The 14,006-nt window shown below is 50.9% G+C and overlaps 1 pseudogene across 1 annotated transcript; it reads left to right on the top strand.

The window, feature by feature from the left end:
• Positions 1–11,014: 11,014 nt before the first annotated feature.
• Positions 11,015–14,006, top strand: LOC311234856 (tubulin beta-4 chain-like; annotated as a pseudogene). The gene is made up of 4 exons: positions 11,015–11,071; positions 11,326–11,434; positions 11,544–11,654; positions 12,950–14,006. The product of its transcript is annotated as a tubulin beta-4 chain-like (transcript).

Below are 14,006 nucleotides of genomic sequence, written 5' to 3'. Positions count from 1 at the left end.
ACGCGCGAGGACAGAGCACAGTACACGGAATTACGCATGTGTTTGGAGACTATGATGTCCGATGTCCCCGACGAGTCGTACAAATATGCCATCCTCCTCAAGCATCTCAAGGTGCCCAGAGCGCATAACATAGCGCTGGCATATTCCAACTCAAGCACCCCATACGCCGCGGCTCTGGTGGCCCTCGACCAGCGTTATGGACGCATATGGGATTACGTGATCCAAGAAATACGGGATATCGACCGCCTCCCCCCAGCCAAAGACAATAGAGCACTGGATGACCTCTCTATCAAGGTACAATCCCTAGTAGGGATGCTGGGGTCCCAAAAGGAGAAGGGGAGATATGAACTGTATGCAAATTCTAATGTGGAGCGAATACTGGAGAAGCTCCCTCCAGCCCGCCAAGAGCGTTTTCGGCGGCAGAGAGACCACCGTGATCCCAACGGCCCAGAGCCATCCCTCCTAGACCTGGCCGCTTTCCTCGCAAGGGAAGTTAGCAGCCTACGACTGGACACATTCGTGTGGAGTGGATCTAGCCCAAGAGATGGACCTCGGAGGTCCAACGATAACCACCGGTCAGTGACCGTTATGCACCAGGCCGAGTCAGTGCCGCAGCACAAGAACCACAGCACCCCCCAGACCAAGGGGAAGTGGAAGATTGTATGCCAGTACTGTGAAAAGGAACATTGGCTGTCTCAATGTGACACCTTCAAGAAGCTGACCGCTGACGAGGTGAGTCAGTGGATCAAAGCCAACCGCCGCTGCTTCCGCTGCGCGCGCAGCCATATGGCAGCTGAGTGCCGCTTAAAGAAAAGATGCAGCAAGTGCGACGGCGCCCACTTGGAGGTCCTACACGACAGCAACAAGAAGAAACCCGTACCCCCAAGCAGCTCGAGAGTGAACGTCATGTACATAGACCCTGCGAAGAGCGGGAGCTCCCGAGTGCTCTTGAAGGTGGTCCGAGTGATCTTAAGCTACGAGGACAAGGTCATGGACACTTACGCCGTCCTAGATGATGGGTCTGAAAAGACTCTCCTCCTCGCTTCCGCCGCAGCCCAGTTGGGCCTGCGGGGTAACAAAGAAACAATGACAATCCGTACTATTCAGCGAGACCTGAAAACCATAAAGGGCAAGAACGTCTCATTCAAAATAGCAGCGGTCGGGCAGCCCGAGAAGCGGTACAGCATCACTAAAGCATTTACAGGCCATGACATAGGTCTGTCAAGCTACAACTACCCCATCCCACAGCTGATGGCGAAGTACGCGCACCTACGCAGACTACCTATACCGCTCATCGACGGCGCCACACCGACCCTGCTCATAGGCTCCGACCACGCGGACCTCCTTGTCCCAATCGAGGCGGCCCACATCGGACCTAAAGGATGCCCAGTCGCGGTTCAGACCCGACTGGGGTGGACGCTCCAGGGCCCCCTCTACGGACCTTCCAGCCAACCCACATCTACACGCTGCCTGTACGCAAAGGTGAGCGACACAGGCCACTCTCTCGTACAGCCCGTTGAGAGGCTATTGACATTAGACGAGAAGCCTGTGAGAGAACCGTGGGCTCAAGAAGAGAGAGTTCCGAACTCCACCCCCCTCAGCTGCGCTCCAAGCGACGTAGCTGACCTCGAACCCAGCACCCCAAACGACTTCTTGATGGGGCGGCCGGAACCGGCCCCTCCTCAGACGGGGTACAGACCGAACAAGAGGAACAGACGGAGGATGTGGAGACACAGCCAAGCACAGATCAACCAGTCTCAGGCCCGCTTCCTCCTAAGCTCCCTACCATCCCTTCCAGCCCGTCAGAAGCGGGTCAAGGACAGGGACAACTTAAAAGTGGACACAGTCGTTATGATCATAGACCAGTCACTACCCCGAGCTATGTGGCCGGCCGGCCGCGTAAGCAAAGTGATCACTGGTGCCGACGGAAAGGTCAGAGCGGCAGAAGTTATTGTCCAGGGGCGGACCTACACCCGACCCGTGGCAAGGCTGATAGAGTTGCCGAGGCTCCCTGACTCCCCTGATGACGATCATGACCCACTGACTTTGTAGATTGCCCTACTCCTCACAACAGACATTGAGCAGTTGACTGGACTATTAATCTGTCTCCTTTAACTAATTAGGTGCGGACTAATTAGGAGGCGGCTGTTGTGAAGGGCCAGATTAAACTGAGAATCTACCTTTATTGTTTGATATACTTTGTATATTATTTATATATATATACGGAATATCCCTTTACCTACGTTCAAACCAGAGTAATATTCGCTCTCCTTATTGGATAGCGCCCTAGGCTCCAGGCAGTCTCGCACCCAGACAGGTGCAATGGGCGAGTTTGGGGCATGTCAGAACATGCCCGGAGGCAGTGGATTGATTCAGACCAAAGTGGTTAGGTTTGGAACTAGATAATCACTTAAGTATATATGCTGGCGCAGGTGCGCCCAGCAGTAGTTCATCAAGTTCGTCTAAGCAAGCAGTGTGACAAGTTCGGTAACAGTGAAGTGAGCAACCTTGCGTCTAACAGAGCATTGAGAACCGCGTGCGAATAGAATGGTAAAAGTGTCAGAGTTTAATGAATTAACGTTGAGTTCAACTTAATCTAATGTGAAGTAAATAGTCGTTCATTTATTGTATATCGTGCAACCACAGTTCGTTCATGTGTAGCATTGGACATGTGCACAGGAGAACCGGCGTCGGCGATTGCAGAACCATTACTGGTTGGATTATATTGATTTGGAACGTGGTACCCGGAGAAGAGCATAGTTGATTTCCACTATCGTTTGGGATTCAACCTCGTGAGGATTACAACTCGGGCCGGCCTCGTGGACGGGGCTGGCTAGCTGTCATCAATGCTGTCGAGCATCTGGATTACAATTATTGCTTTGCTGCTGATCGAGGGATTTACAAGGACCGACTCCTGTACCTGGAGTCTCTTTATTCCTCATTGAATCAGACTGAGTATTCGAACATTCCTCTACCCTCCAGGCCTTACACCCCCGGAGGGAACCCATTGTCTCCAGTCGGTACCAGTGTTGCCCTATATAGTTGCTACTATACGACAGGTGGTGTCAACTTAGACCCATCGTAGGATTCCTGCTATTCTTAGTGACTCATGCTCTTGACTGACTTTACGTATATTCTTCGCAGGAGTGCAGGCGCTCACTTATCCTTGAAAGACACTTTTATCACTGACTTAAAAGGCCCATACATCTCCATAAATGTTCAGGGGGGAGGGAATAAGTGCTTACCCTACAGACCCCAAGAAGTGCTGTATATTCTGTATTGTTTAATATAAATGCATTTTTTATTCCAATCCCGATTTGTATTTGAGATTCCCAAATCCCATCGGACTTGACTTCTTCGTTTCCCTCAGTGAGTGTAATACCAGCATTCAACTGTATGGGCCACAGCGGTTTCTATCATCATCATCACCACCCACGCTATGCATAAAATATATACTTCCGCGGAGAGGCACGCTGAGGAGGCCGTGCAAACTGCAATGGAATATGGGGCATCTCTCTCTCTATCCTGACATTTTTCAGTTGGAAGGGCAGTCTATATGCGTAACGATTTTTCTTTTTTTAAGGGCACTTTTTTTTATGAGGCTCAAAAAGGCAGGTGCTCAAGCACCCCTTGGGCTCTATGTGTGCACGTGCCTGAGCATGACCATGCCACAGTATTTGCCTGCGTCCACCTCTTGTTTGATGTAGCTGTTCAAATAGAGAAGGCATGTGTCAGTGGAGTGGGATGTTCTGAAGCCAGATTGGAATTCGTAGATTAGATTTTTTCCTGCAAGGTACTTTTCGACCTGTTCGTATTCTATTTTTTCCATGACTTTCGAGATGGAGGTAAGGATAGAAACAGGGCGGTAGTTGCTTGGGTCTAATTTGCTGCCCTTTTTGTGCAGGGGTGTTATTCTCGCAATTTTGAAGTCTTTGGGTATGTGTCCCTGTTTTATGGAGAGGTTTATTATGTGTGTGATGACTGGGGTGATGGCGGCTGCTGAGTCTCTGAGGAATTTGGAGGGGATATTGTCATGGCCAGTGGCCTTGTTAGGTTGGAGGGCGCTCAGTTTTTTGAGTACCTCAGCTGTTGTTACCATTTCTAGTTTGAAATCGTCTTTGCGGACCCCTAGATTATTATAGAGGCTATGATGTGTTCTACCCCAAAATGCCCTAAGTGGGAGGGTAGTTTGTTTACCAGTGTTGTGGCTATGTTTGTGAAGAAAATGTTTAAGTAATTGGCTACATCCAGCTTGTCTGTGATGAGCGTGTTGTCCGTCTTTATGTTTATGTTTGAAAATCTGGTTTTAAGTTTTTTTACTGCAGCATATTGAGTAATTTCCAAAGTTCACATGGTTTGTTTTTGTTTTCCTCAGTTTTGTCATTGATGAAATTCTTTTTTGCAGTTTTGACCATGGAGTTTACGTCATTTCTTAGTTTGTTTTTTTCCAGTTTGAGTTCAGTCACGTGGGCTTGGAGTTCACTGCTCGTGCTTTTGGTAAGCTTTGACTGACTTTTACGAAACTCAGAGCATTTTTTGTCTCTGTTTTTCATAGCGGCCAATATTTCGGAGTGCATCCACGGCTCAGCGTGATTTTTTACCCTGGTGGTTCTTAGGGGGGCCATGTCGTTTAGTATTGTTGAAAATTTGGTTTTGAAACCAAGCCATGTTTCTTCAACCAGTGTACCACTGAGCTCTTCTGACCAGTCCAGGCTCTCCAGTTCAAGGGCTCTCCCTTCTCTTCTCTCTCTTTCCCTCCCTCTATCTCTCTCCCTCTCTCCATTCTCTTCTCTCTCTCCCCCCTCTCTGTCTCTATCTCCCCCTCTCTCTCTTTCTCTCTCTCTCCCACTCCCTCTCTCTCTCCCCTCTCTACTCCCCCCTCTCTCTCTCTCTCTCTCCCACTCCCTCTTCCCCCCCTCTCTCTCTTTACTCCCCTCGTTCTCTCTAAAAATAAAAAAGGAACCTTTTTTGACAACATGGCACAATATCTCCATGGATTAGGTGCATATACAAAATATAGAAAAATACATAATAACAGAGAAACAATAATACAATTAAATATATACAATTAAAAAAAATATATATATCAAGGGCTAGGGATTTCTTTGTCAATCATATTCTTGTATTATGCTAAAAAGTTCCATTGTTTTATAATCTAAAGTATGTATATAATATCTAATCTTTGGGGAAGTAGGACATGATGATGTCGGGTGGGTGGGGAGGATCACACGTGTTAGATATCAATCTGATTGACAGTACAAGAAAGCCAATGGTAATTATCCATTAGAAGAATATATTGGTCTACAATTGTAAATAAGAACGATATTCCATTTGTTCCATCCAGTTTAATAAAGAAGAAAACAATATACAAATAAGTCTCGGACGACTGCAGGTGTATTTACAAGTAGCGTCTCAACTTCCTGTTCCGGTCGCTGCGCTACTGTGCAGGACCGTCTGTTATAGAGGCGCTGTCTAGATATTCTCTATCTCCCCCAGAGTCTTTAACATACTGTGTAAAGGCTGAGAAATAATAATAAACAAACACACAAACGTGGACAAATACCTGTATAACCCACACCCAGGCTATGTGACTATAAATCATGTGTCCATTATGTGACTAGCCCATGGAATAGTCCCTGTGCCAGGCAGGCACTCTGGTCGCCCTGGTGGATCGGCGTAAGTCCGCCCTAGGTGCAGGGGACGACACAGTGGGCCCCGGTGGGGGATCGGCTCCCGGGTCCAAAGGGGCCGGTGGTGACGCCTGAAGGACCGTGTGCGAAGCAGGCGGCGTCCCTCGCCGGGGTTGGCTCGCCAACGTGAGTACCGGTGGCGATGTGGGGGACACAAGGTCGCAGTTGGGGTCAGGCAGACGTGGTGTGACAACGAGTGCTGATGGTACGGTGACACGGGTCGCCAGGTCGTCGTAAATTGATCGAGGAGGTGGAAGGTTGTTGCGAACAGGGCTGAACCTGCGCAGGAACCTCCTGTTCCGAAGTGTGACTCTGCCCGAGCCGTCGACCTTGACCATGTATTGGTCATGCTGGCGTACCTCCACAACACTGCCAGTCCTGTCCCATTTGTTGGGGTAGGGCCCCGTCTGGTTCTGTACACGGACCATGTCCCCTACCATGAGTGGCGGGAGGCGTTTTGTGTGCCCTGCCCAGGCATCCGCTGTGCGGATGTGGCGTTTGCGGAGAGCCTCCTCCCTTGCCGTCAGTGTCTCACGCCAGGTCTCGTGTGGTCTGTACTTCCCAGGTACAACCGGGATGAAGTCACGTATCGGGCGGCCGAAGACACACATTGCCGGAGATATTTTCGTGTCAGGGTCAGGTGTGTTACGATATTGCAGGATCGCTCTCTGCACAGCATCCGTGTCAAGCTCCCCCTTTGGGCCGGTGTTGTCAGTGATAAGGCTTGACTGCAAGTCATTGTCTGCACGATGTTTTTACCCCAATCTCAGCGCGGCAGTTGCCGTGGGGGAAGGCCACAGATGAGAGGCGGTGGTGTACGCCCCATCTGTATAGAAATGACCTGGTCTCGGTGGAGGTGAACTCTGGGCCCCCGTCTGATGTGAGCTCTTCTGGCGTCCCGTACGTCACGAAGGCCCGACGTAGGTGATTTATGAGGCCGGCGGCGCCCCCCGTCGCCTTCGAGATGATCGGCCAGTTTGAGTACCGGTCCACCGTCACGAGGTAGTGCACGCCCCTGTGCATGAAGAAGTCCGAACACACCGCCTGAAAAGGGTAAACAACTGGGATCGGCGGGGTTGGTGGCGCTCCAGGCTGTGAAGGTGCCATCCGGTGGCAGTGCTCGCAGTTCCTCCGAGTGGCGCTGATGTCAGCCGACATGCCTGGCCAGAACACAGAGGATTCTGCGCGGGCGGTCATCATCGATACGCCCTGGTGGGCAGCGTGTAGGGCGCTCAGCACTTCTCTGCGGAGAGAGAGTGGTATAATCACCCTGTCCTTGTATAAGACCACCCCATCAGTTGATGTGATGTTCTCACGGTACTGGTGGAAGTCACGGATCGTCGTCGGCATCTCGAATTTTGAGTCGGGGATGCCGTCCATCGCATTTCCTCCAGGGTGCGCATCTCACCATCGCTGCTGGTGGCCTCCCTGACACGATCCCATGTCACTGACCGCAATGATTCAAGGCCCGCAGCACACCATGCCAGGTCATCCTCCTCAGTGTCGTCGTCATTCCCTGGCTCGGTCTGGCGTAGGAAGGACAGTACATCAGTGTGCGTACTGGGTGGGAGGTGGGCGTTGTCATCTGGAAGGTCCATAAGTGATGGCCGTGTGGTGCCAACCGGCCTACGTGACATGGCGTCCGCCGCCTTGTTCCTCATGCCCGGGACATGCACGATGCGGAAACGATAACGCAAGGTCTTCTCCTTGAGGTTCCGTAGGCGTGGGTTTGGTATGTCATCGAGCGCCCTGTCTGCAAGGAGTCTCAGCAGCGGCTTATGGTCTACAGCTACAATCAAGTCCTCGCATCCCAACACAAAGTAGCGTGCCTTGTCCAATGCGTCCGCGACCGCAAGAGCCTCGCCCTCTATGGGCGCGTACCTGGACTCCGCCGCATGCGTGAATCTGCTGCCAACCAGGGTTATCTTCCACCCATCAGTGCAGCAGAAGGGTCTGACTGGCATACATCGGCAATGTTTCTGGAATAACCAGAATCCAATGCCCTCCTTTGACCAGTCCGTGGCGATACATGTTGGCCTGGTTTTGTCAAAAATGCGGACACCACGCTCAATTTCTTCGATGATCACATCCTTTGACTCACGGAATATGTCTTCCAACTCCGCGGACCACTCTTCAGGAGCTTCCGGAATGGCTGCATACGCTTGGCCATACTGAAGGCGTAGGCCACCTGGTTGACCAGCCCGAACCACGACCTGATGTCTGTGACATTACGTGGTTGTGGGAAGTCGTGTATCGCCTCCAGGTAGCGACTGCACGGTCGCACATCAGTCATGGTGATTGTAAAGCCAGCGAAGTCCACCGTGGGTGCGCTAAAAATGAACTTCTCCGGGTTGAGGACTATTCCATTCCGGCCGCATATGTCCAGCCACTGGATCGCCTGGAAGTAGCTCTCCTCAATCGTATCTGACCATAGTAGCGTGTCGTCTATGCACTTAGTTTTGTTGCCTATGTCCGCGACAACCTCGTCATACCGTCGCAAGTAACCGTCCCCCGATGCCATGTACCCCTGCGGGGCCGACAGGTACCGGTAGCGGCCCCATGGGGTTATGAACGTCGTCTTGTGGCGATCGTCCTTGTGTAATGGGACGCTGTGGTAACCATTCCAGGCATCGAACACAGTCTTGAGTTTCCCGTTAGGCACACATCTCGCTTGGTGGAATGGAGATTGGGTGTGGTGGGTCTCGCGGAGTGCATACTTGTTCAGGGCCTGGAAGTCGACAGTGCGTCGCGGTTTGCCTGTCTTCTTCACGCAGATCACCATGCGATGACACCACGTCACCGGTGTACCGATTGGTACTTCCTCCAACACGCCGAGGCGGACGTCCTGGTCGAGGCCTGCCTTTACCTCCTCTTGCCAGTGTAGGGCCACGGGGATGGGGGTGTGACAGGCAACCGGTGTCGCATCCTCATTAAGCATGAGGCGGAGTGGTGGGCCGGTCATTTTCGGTAATGTCTGGTGGGGGCATGTGTTAAATGTGCTCTGAGCGTACAGTTCTAACAAGTGTCTCCGTAACGCCTTCCTGTTAGCCTCAATCGCCAACATGGGGAGTGTGGTTGGCCTGGTCGGCGGTTCCGCACGCCGCGGGCAGTCACATACTTCTGATGTCGCCAGATTCACCTCCCCGAGTGTTGGGAACTGGGCGGAGATCATTCCCAGGTCCACGCAGGCTGCGCGGGAGAGAAATATGCGGTCTGAGGTGTCCGTCACATACGCGATTTGGCGTGTCTCCAACCTTCGAGCGTCACCACTGTTGCCGGCGAATCTGACTACCGCAGCTCCGAGGATCCGAATTCCCTTATTGTTCGCAGCTTTCATGGTCATGGATACGGGGATGAGGTCCTCTGTGCTTAGGCCCATTTGTTGAGCGACTTTAATGCCGATCAGGCAGCTTTGGCATCCCGTATCGGCCATAGCAGGCAGGGATACTGCACGGGTGCGTTTTAGGAGGTCAAAACCCAGAGCCTTGTAATCCTCGTGCTCGGTGGTGAGAGTGAGGTTGACGTATGGCTGCGGGCTGGACGCATGCTTCATCCACTTGTCGCACATATCATCGTACAGGTGGTGAGCGAGGGGAAGCGTGCGTAACTCGCCATCTGTGCTGATTGTGCATAGCTCAACGAATGCTGCTGTCTGCTCGTCACACGTCCAGGCCCTCTCGAGGTGATTCTGGCGGCCACACTTCCGACACTTTTTACCGTATGCTGGGCACTCGGCACGTCTGGCTTGCCACTGGGGTGTTTTGCCGTGGCCCACCTCGCCGCAGTGGATGCATACCCCTTCGGGCTTGGCCTTTGGTTTCTCTAGCCTGGCTCCTCCTCTGGCGCGGGTGTCCTGTTGTCTCACCCGCCTGTACAAACTGCTGACCGTGTCCGCGCTCTGAGGGTCAAGCAGGCGCGATGCAGAGCGCTTTCCAGACTCCTTAGCCTCGATATACTCGATCATGTCCTTTAGTGGCATGTTCTGGTTCTTCTCACCGAGCAGGTCGAGCTGTATTTCCGAATCTGCAATGCCACGGGCAATCACGTCATGTAGGATCTCTTCCGTGAAGTCGTTGACTTGGTCGCACCCTGTCCTAGTGCATTTCATCTGGTACTTGCACGTGTCCGCCTGCCCCTTGATGCGGGCGTGGAACGACCGGATGGGCTCTTCATAACCCTGCCGCATGTTAGACAGGGCTGCCCGAGCTACCATGGTGTTCTCTGCGCGAACGGCGAGTGCCTTCATGGCAGCGAGGACGTCCTCCTCGTCGTTGCCCGCTAGGCTCCTGCCTGCCGCGCGTGTGAGGTCCTTCCTCAGATCCTCCTCGCAGCACTCCAGTAGCTGTGAAACTATGTCGGGCCCGACCAGCTTGGTGCCTGTTTTATACTCACCCCAGCGGGTTACGAAGTATGACCAGGCCTCGCCCGTTCCGGCCAGTGCTATGGAGGGACGCTTTAGCTTCTCCATTTTAGCATTTGCGCCTGGCGCCCAGGGGGCTGCGCCTGCGACATGTATAGTGGCGTGTACACTTAACATGGCCGCCACCACGGCCGCCGCTACATGCTCAGCTACATAGTCACAATCCTCAATAGGGCACTCTGCATTTATAAGCACCATTGTCAGTTATTTGGATGAATAATTAATAGCTTGCTTCCAATGTATAAAAATTACTTCAGACTACAGCTGTAGCTCCAAAAAAATAATCCCTTTTGGCATCTTCCGTTGGAACTAATAATAAAAGTCCACTATAATCCAATGAAAGCAAAAAAAAAATCCATACCAATTGTCGACGTTTGTCGACCAATTGTCCTGGTCCTTTAAGTCGACAAGGTGCTGTGTTGTTTGCCGACGGCTCCGTCGACTATCCGACTTTCTCCGGTCTGTTTGCGCACCTTGTCGTCCTCCTCTGATCCACAGTCCACTGATCATATCCGTTGGACTACATCCAGATATTTGTATATAAATAAGAACGATATTCCATTTGTTCCATCCAGTTTAATAAAGAAGAAAACAATATACAAATAAGTCTCGGACGACTGCAGGTGTATTTACAAGTAGCGTCTCAACTTCCTGTTCCGGTCGCTGCGCTACTGTGCAGGACCGTCTGTTATAGAGGCGCTGTCTAGATATTCTCTAAATTGTGTCCATCAACGAGTTTCGTGACCATTAGCCAATGGCCATGCGGTATCGTGTGGCCCGGCCTTCAGAGGGCGGGTTCAGTTGTCACATATAAACGGGGAGTTCCTCTGTTTCGCGCATTCTCAACTCGTCTTCCCTTCCTTGTTGTGATATAATAAGACTTGTTCTTCTACCTCCAGACAAAATGAGGGAAATTGTCCATCTCCAAGCCGGTCAGTGTGGAAACCAGATTGGAGCCAAGGTTAGTAAATATTCTGTGTTTAAAAGTCTTTCTCTGGTCTGCATCCCCTTAATAACTGTATTGTGCTGTGTACATTCTGAAATCTGTTAATACAATTTTCAATCAATTGGGCTTGGAAGAATAATACGTTTTGTTATTGCTCCTATATTATTGCTTAACCTTCTGTGAATTGTCGCAGTGAAAGGGTTAACCGTTTGGTAGTGCGGCAGTGAAAGGGTTAATGCTTACCTAATTCAATGACTTATCTCTTTCAGTTCTGGGAGGTTATTAGTGATGAACACGGCATTGACCCAACGGGCACATACTGCGGAGACAGTCACCTGCAGTTGGAGAGGATCAATGTCTACTACAATGAAGCATCGGGTAACTTTTCATTTTGGGAATTCCTAATTGGATGATTATGACATTCCATTTAGCCGAGTTCAATTGCTGTTGTGTTTTTCTGACTTGCTCTCCCCTCTCTTTCCCCTAGGTGGTAAATACGTGCCCCGTGCTGTGCTTGTCGACCTAGAGCCAGGGACTACGGACTCAGTGAGATCCGGACCCTTCGGCCAGATCTTCAGACCAGACAACTTTGTGTTCGGTAGGTAATGAAATTGTCATAGATTGTGTGACAGGCACAATGTGATTGTATTTGTGTTATTTAGTTGCAGTGCCATGTTTGGCCACTAAGTGGCGCTCTATTGTTTGTGCCTGATGTAGCTACAGGTTTAATTTGATTTAACCAGTCAGTGACTTCTTCACTTCCTGTTCCAACTGACTGCAGCATCAAGAACATAATAGAACATATAGATATCTATGGCATCAAGGGTCAACTTGTTATAGTAGTTTCCCTAGTAACTATGTGGCTAGTCGTTTTAATATAGTTGTGTATATTTAATAATGCTGTATGGCCATAGTCCTTATTGTATAATTTGTAAATAATAAATGAGTTTGTGCCAAATCCCAAAAGCAATGTCACTCTAAGCTATTGTGCTAAGCTATCCTGGTACTGTTCATGCTGACAAGTTGACGTCACACAGCCAGACATGTTACATTTAATGTTGCCACATGTCCTGTGCAACGGTGTAAAGTGTGTTTACTCAAAAGCACTGTACCAAGGTAAATTTTAGGGAACTTTGTACTTCTACTGTACATTTTAATGGAAATATTTATCAGTTACTTTGAAGAAATATAATTGTTCATGCGAGACGTGTCATGGGTAGATTAAGCTGATTCACATTTTAAGTCTTGTCAAACTTCAGGAGGACATTGATGGGAGCAACCATAACTGGACCACACATAAAAAGTAGAATATATACACATTACATTTTTATACTTAATAAAGAAATACTTTATATTCAGTGGCTAGTTCTAGCTGAAGCCGAACTAGAATGGAGAATTAAGACAACTCCTTCCCTCCACTAGTCCACCTTGGGCAAGTGTTGGTACCCTCTCTAGCCTCCCTACCTAGGGATACAGGGGCCGCACTGCCTTGTGTGTGTGTGCATAGGGATACGCAAAGGCTAAGGGGAGAACCCTGAAAGAAAACCGCACTGCCTTGGGTGTAGGAATACGCAATGGCTAGGTCCTCACCGACAATGGGGTTCCCTTTAAGGAAGGGCATCCGAGGTATAAAACTAGCTACAAACCAAAATAATGACTCCAGTGGCGTGGATTCATTGTCGGTCCAACTTCACTGTAGTGGGAAAATATGGACGTAAAACGAAGATTATTCAATATCACTTTCTTTCTCTTACCAAGGTAGAATTGTGAATTTTAAGACCTGAGGTTTTCATCTGGGTATTTCTACTTTTTTTTTACTTGGTAAATGCAAATAAACTATGTTCCACCACTGGTCCTGTGAGATTAGTGCTGATGTGTTGGTGTTGTTTGCAGGTCAGAGCGGTGCCGGTAACAACTGGGCGAAGGGCCACTACACGGAAGGAGCGGAGCTGGTGGACTCTGTGATGGACGTGGTGAGGAAGGAGGCGGAGGGCTGCGACTGCCTGCAGGGCTTCCAGCTCACGCACTCCCTGGGCGGCGGCACAGGCTCCGGCATGGGCACCCTGCTCATCAGCAAGATCCGTGAAGAATATCCAGACCGCATCATGAACACGTTCAGCGTGGTGCTGTCGCCCAAGTGTCGGACACAGTCGTCGAGCCTTACAATGCTACGCTGTCGGTCCACCAGCTCGTAGAAAACACAGACGAAACCTTCTGCATTGACAACGAGGCCTTGTACGACATTTGCTTCCGCACCCTCAAACTTACAACCCCCTCATACGGTGACCTCAACCACCTGGTGTCGGCCACCATGAGCGGCGTCACCACCTGCCTCAGGTTCCCCGGACAGCTCAACGCCGACCTGCGCAAGCTGGCCGTCAACATGGTCCCGTTCCCCCGCCTCCACTTCTTCATGCCCGGGTTCGCACCGCTCACCGCCAGGGGCAGCCAGCAGTACAGATCCCTGACTGTCCCAGAGCTCACCCAGCAGATGTTCGACGCCAAGAACATGATGACCGCCTGCGACCCCCGTCACGGACGCTACCTCACCGTGGCGGCCATTTTCCGCGGCCGCATGTCCATGAAGGAGGTCGACGAGCAGATGCTGAATGTACAGAATAAGAACAGCAGCTACTTCGTTGAGTGGATCCCCAACAACGTGAAGACCGCCGTCTGCGACATCCCTCCCCGCGGCCTCAAGATGGCGGCCACCTTCATCGGCAACAGCACGGCCATCCAGGAGCTGTTCAAGCGCATCTCTGAGCAGTTCACTGCCATGTTCCGGTGCAAGGCCTTCCTCCATTGGTACACCGGAGAGGGCATGGATGAGATGGAGTTCACTGAGGCGGAGAGCAACATGAACGACCTGGTGTCGGAGTACCAGCAGTACCAGGACGCCACCGCCGAGGAGGAGGGAGAGTTCGAGGAGGGAGAGGAGGAGGAAGCTTAA

The sequence above is a fragment of the Notolepis coatsorum genome, assembly GCF_963971535.1.
Source record: "Notolepis coatsorum genome assembly, chromosome: 9".
NCBI classification, from domain to species: Eukaryota; Metazoa; Chordata; class Actinopteri; order Aulopiformes; family Paralepididae; genus Notolepis; species Notolepis coatsorum.
The sequence above is the reverse complement of the archived record's forward strand: the minus strand, read 5'-3'. Positions and strand labels throughout refer to the sequence as shown.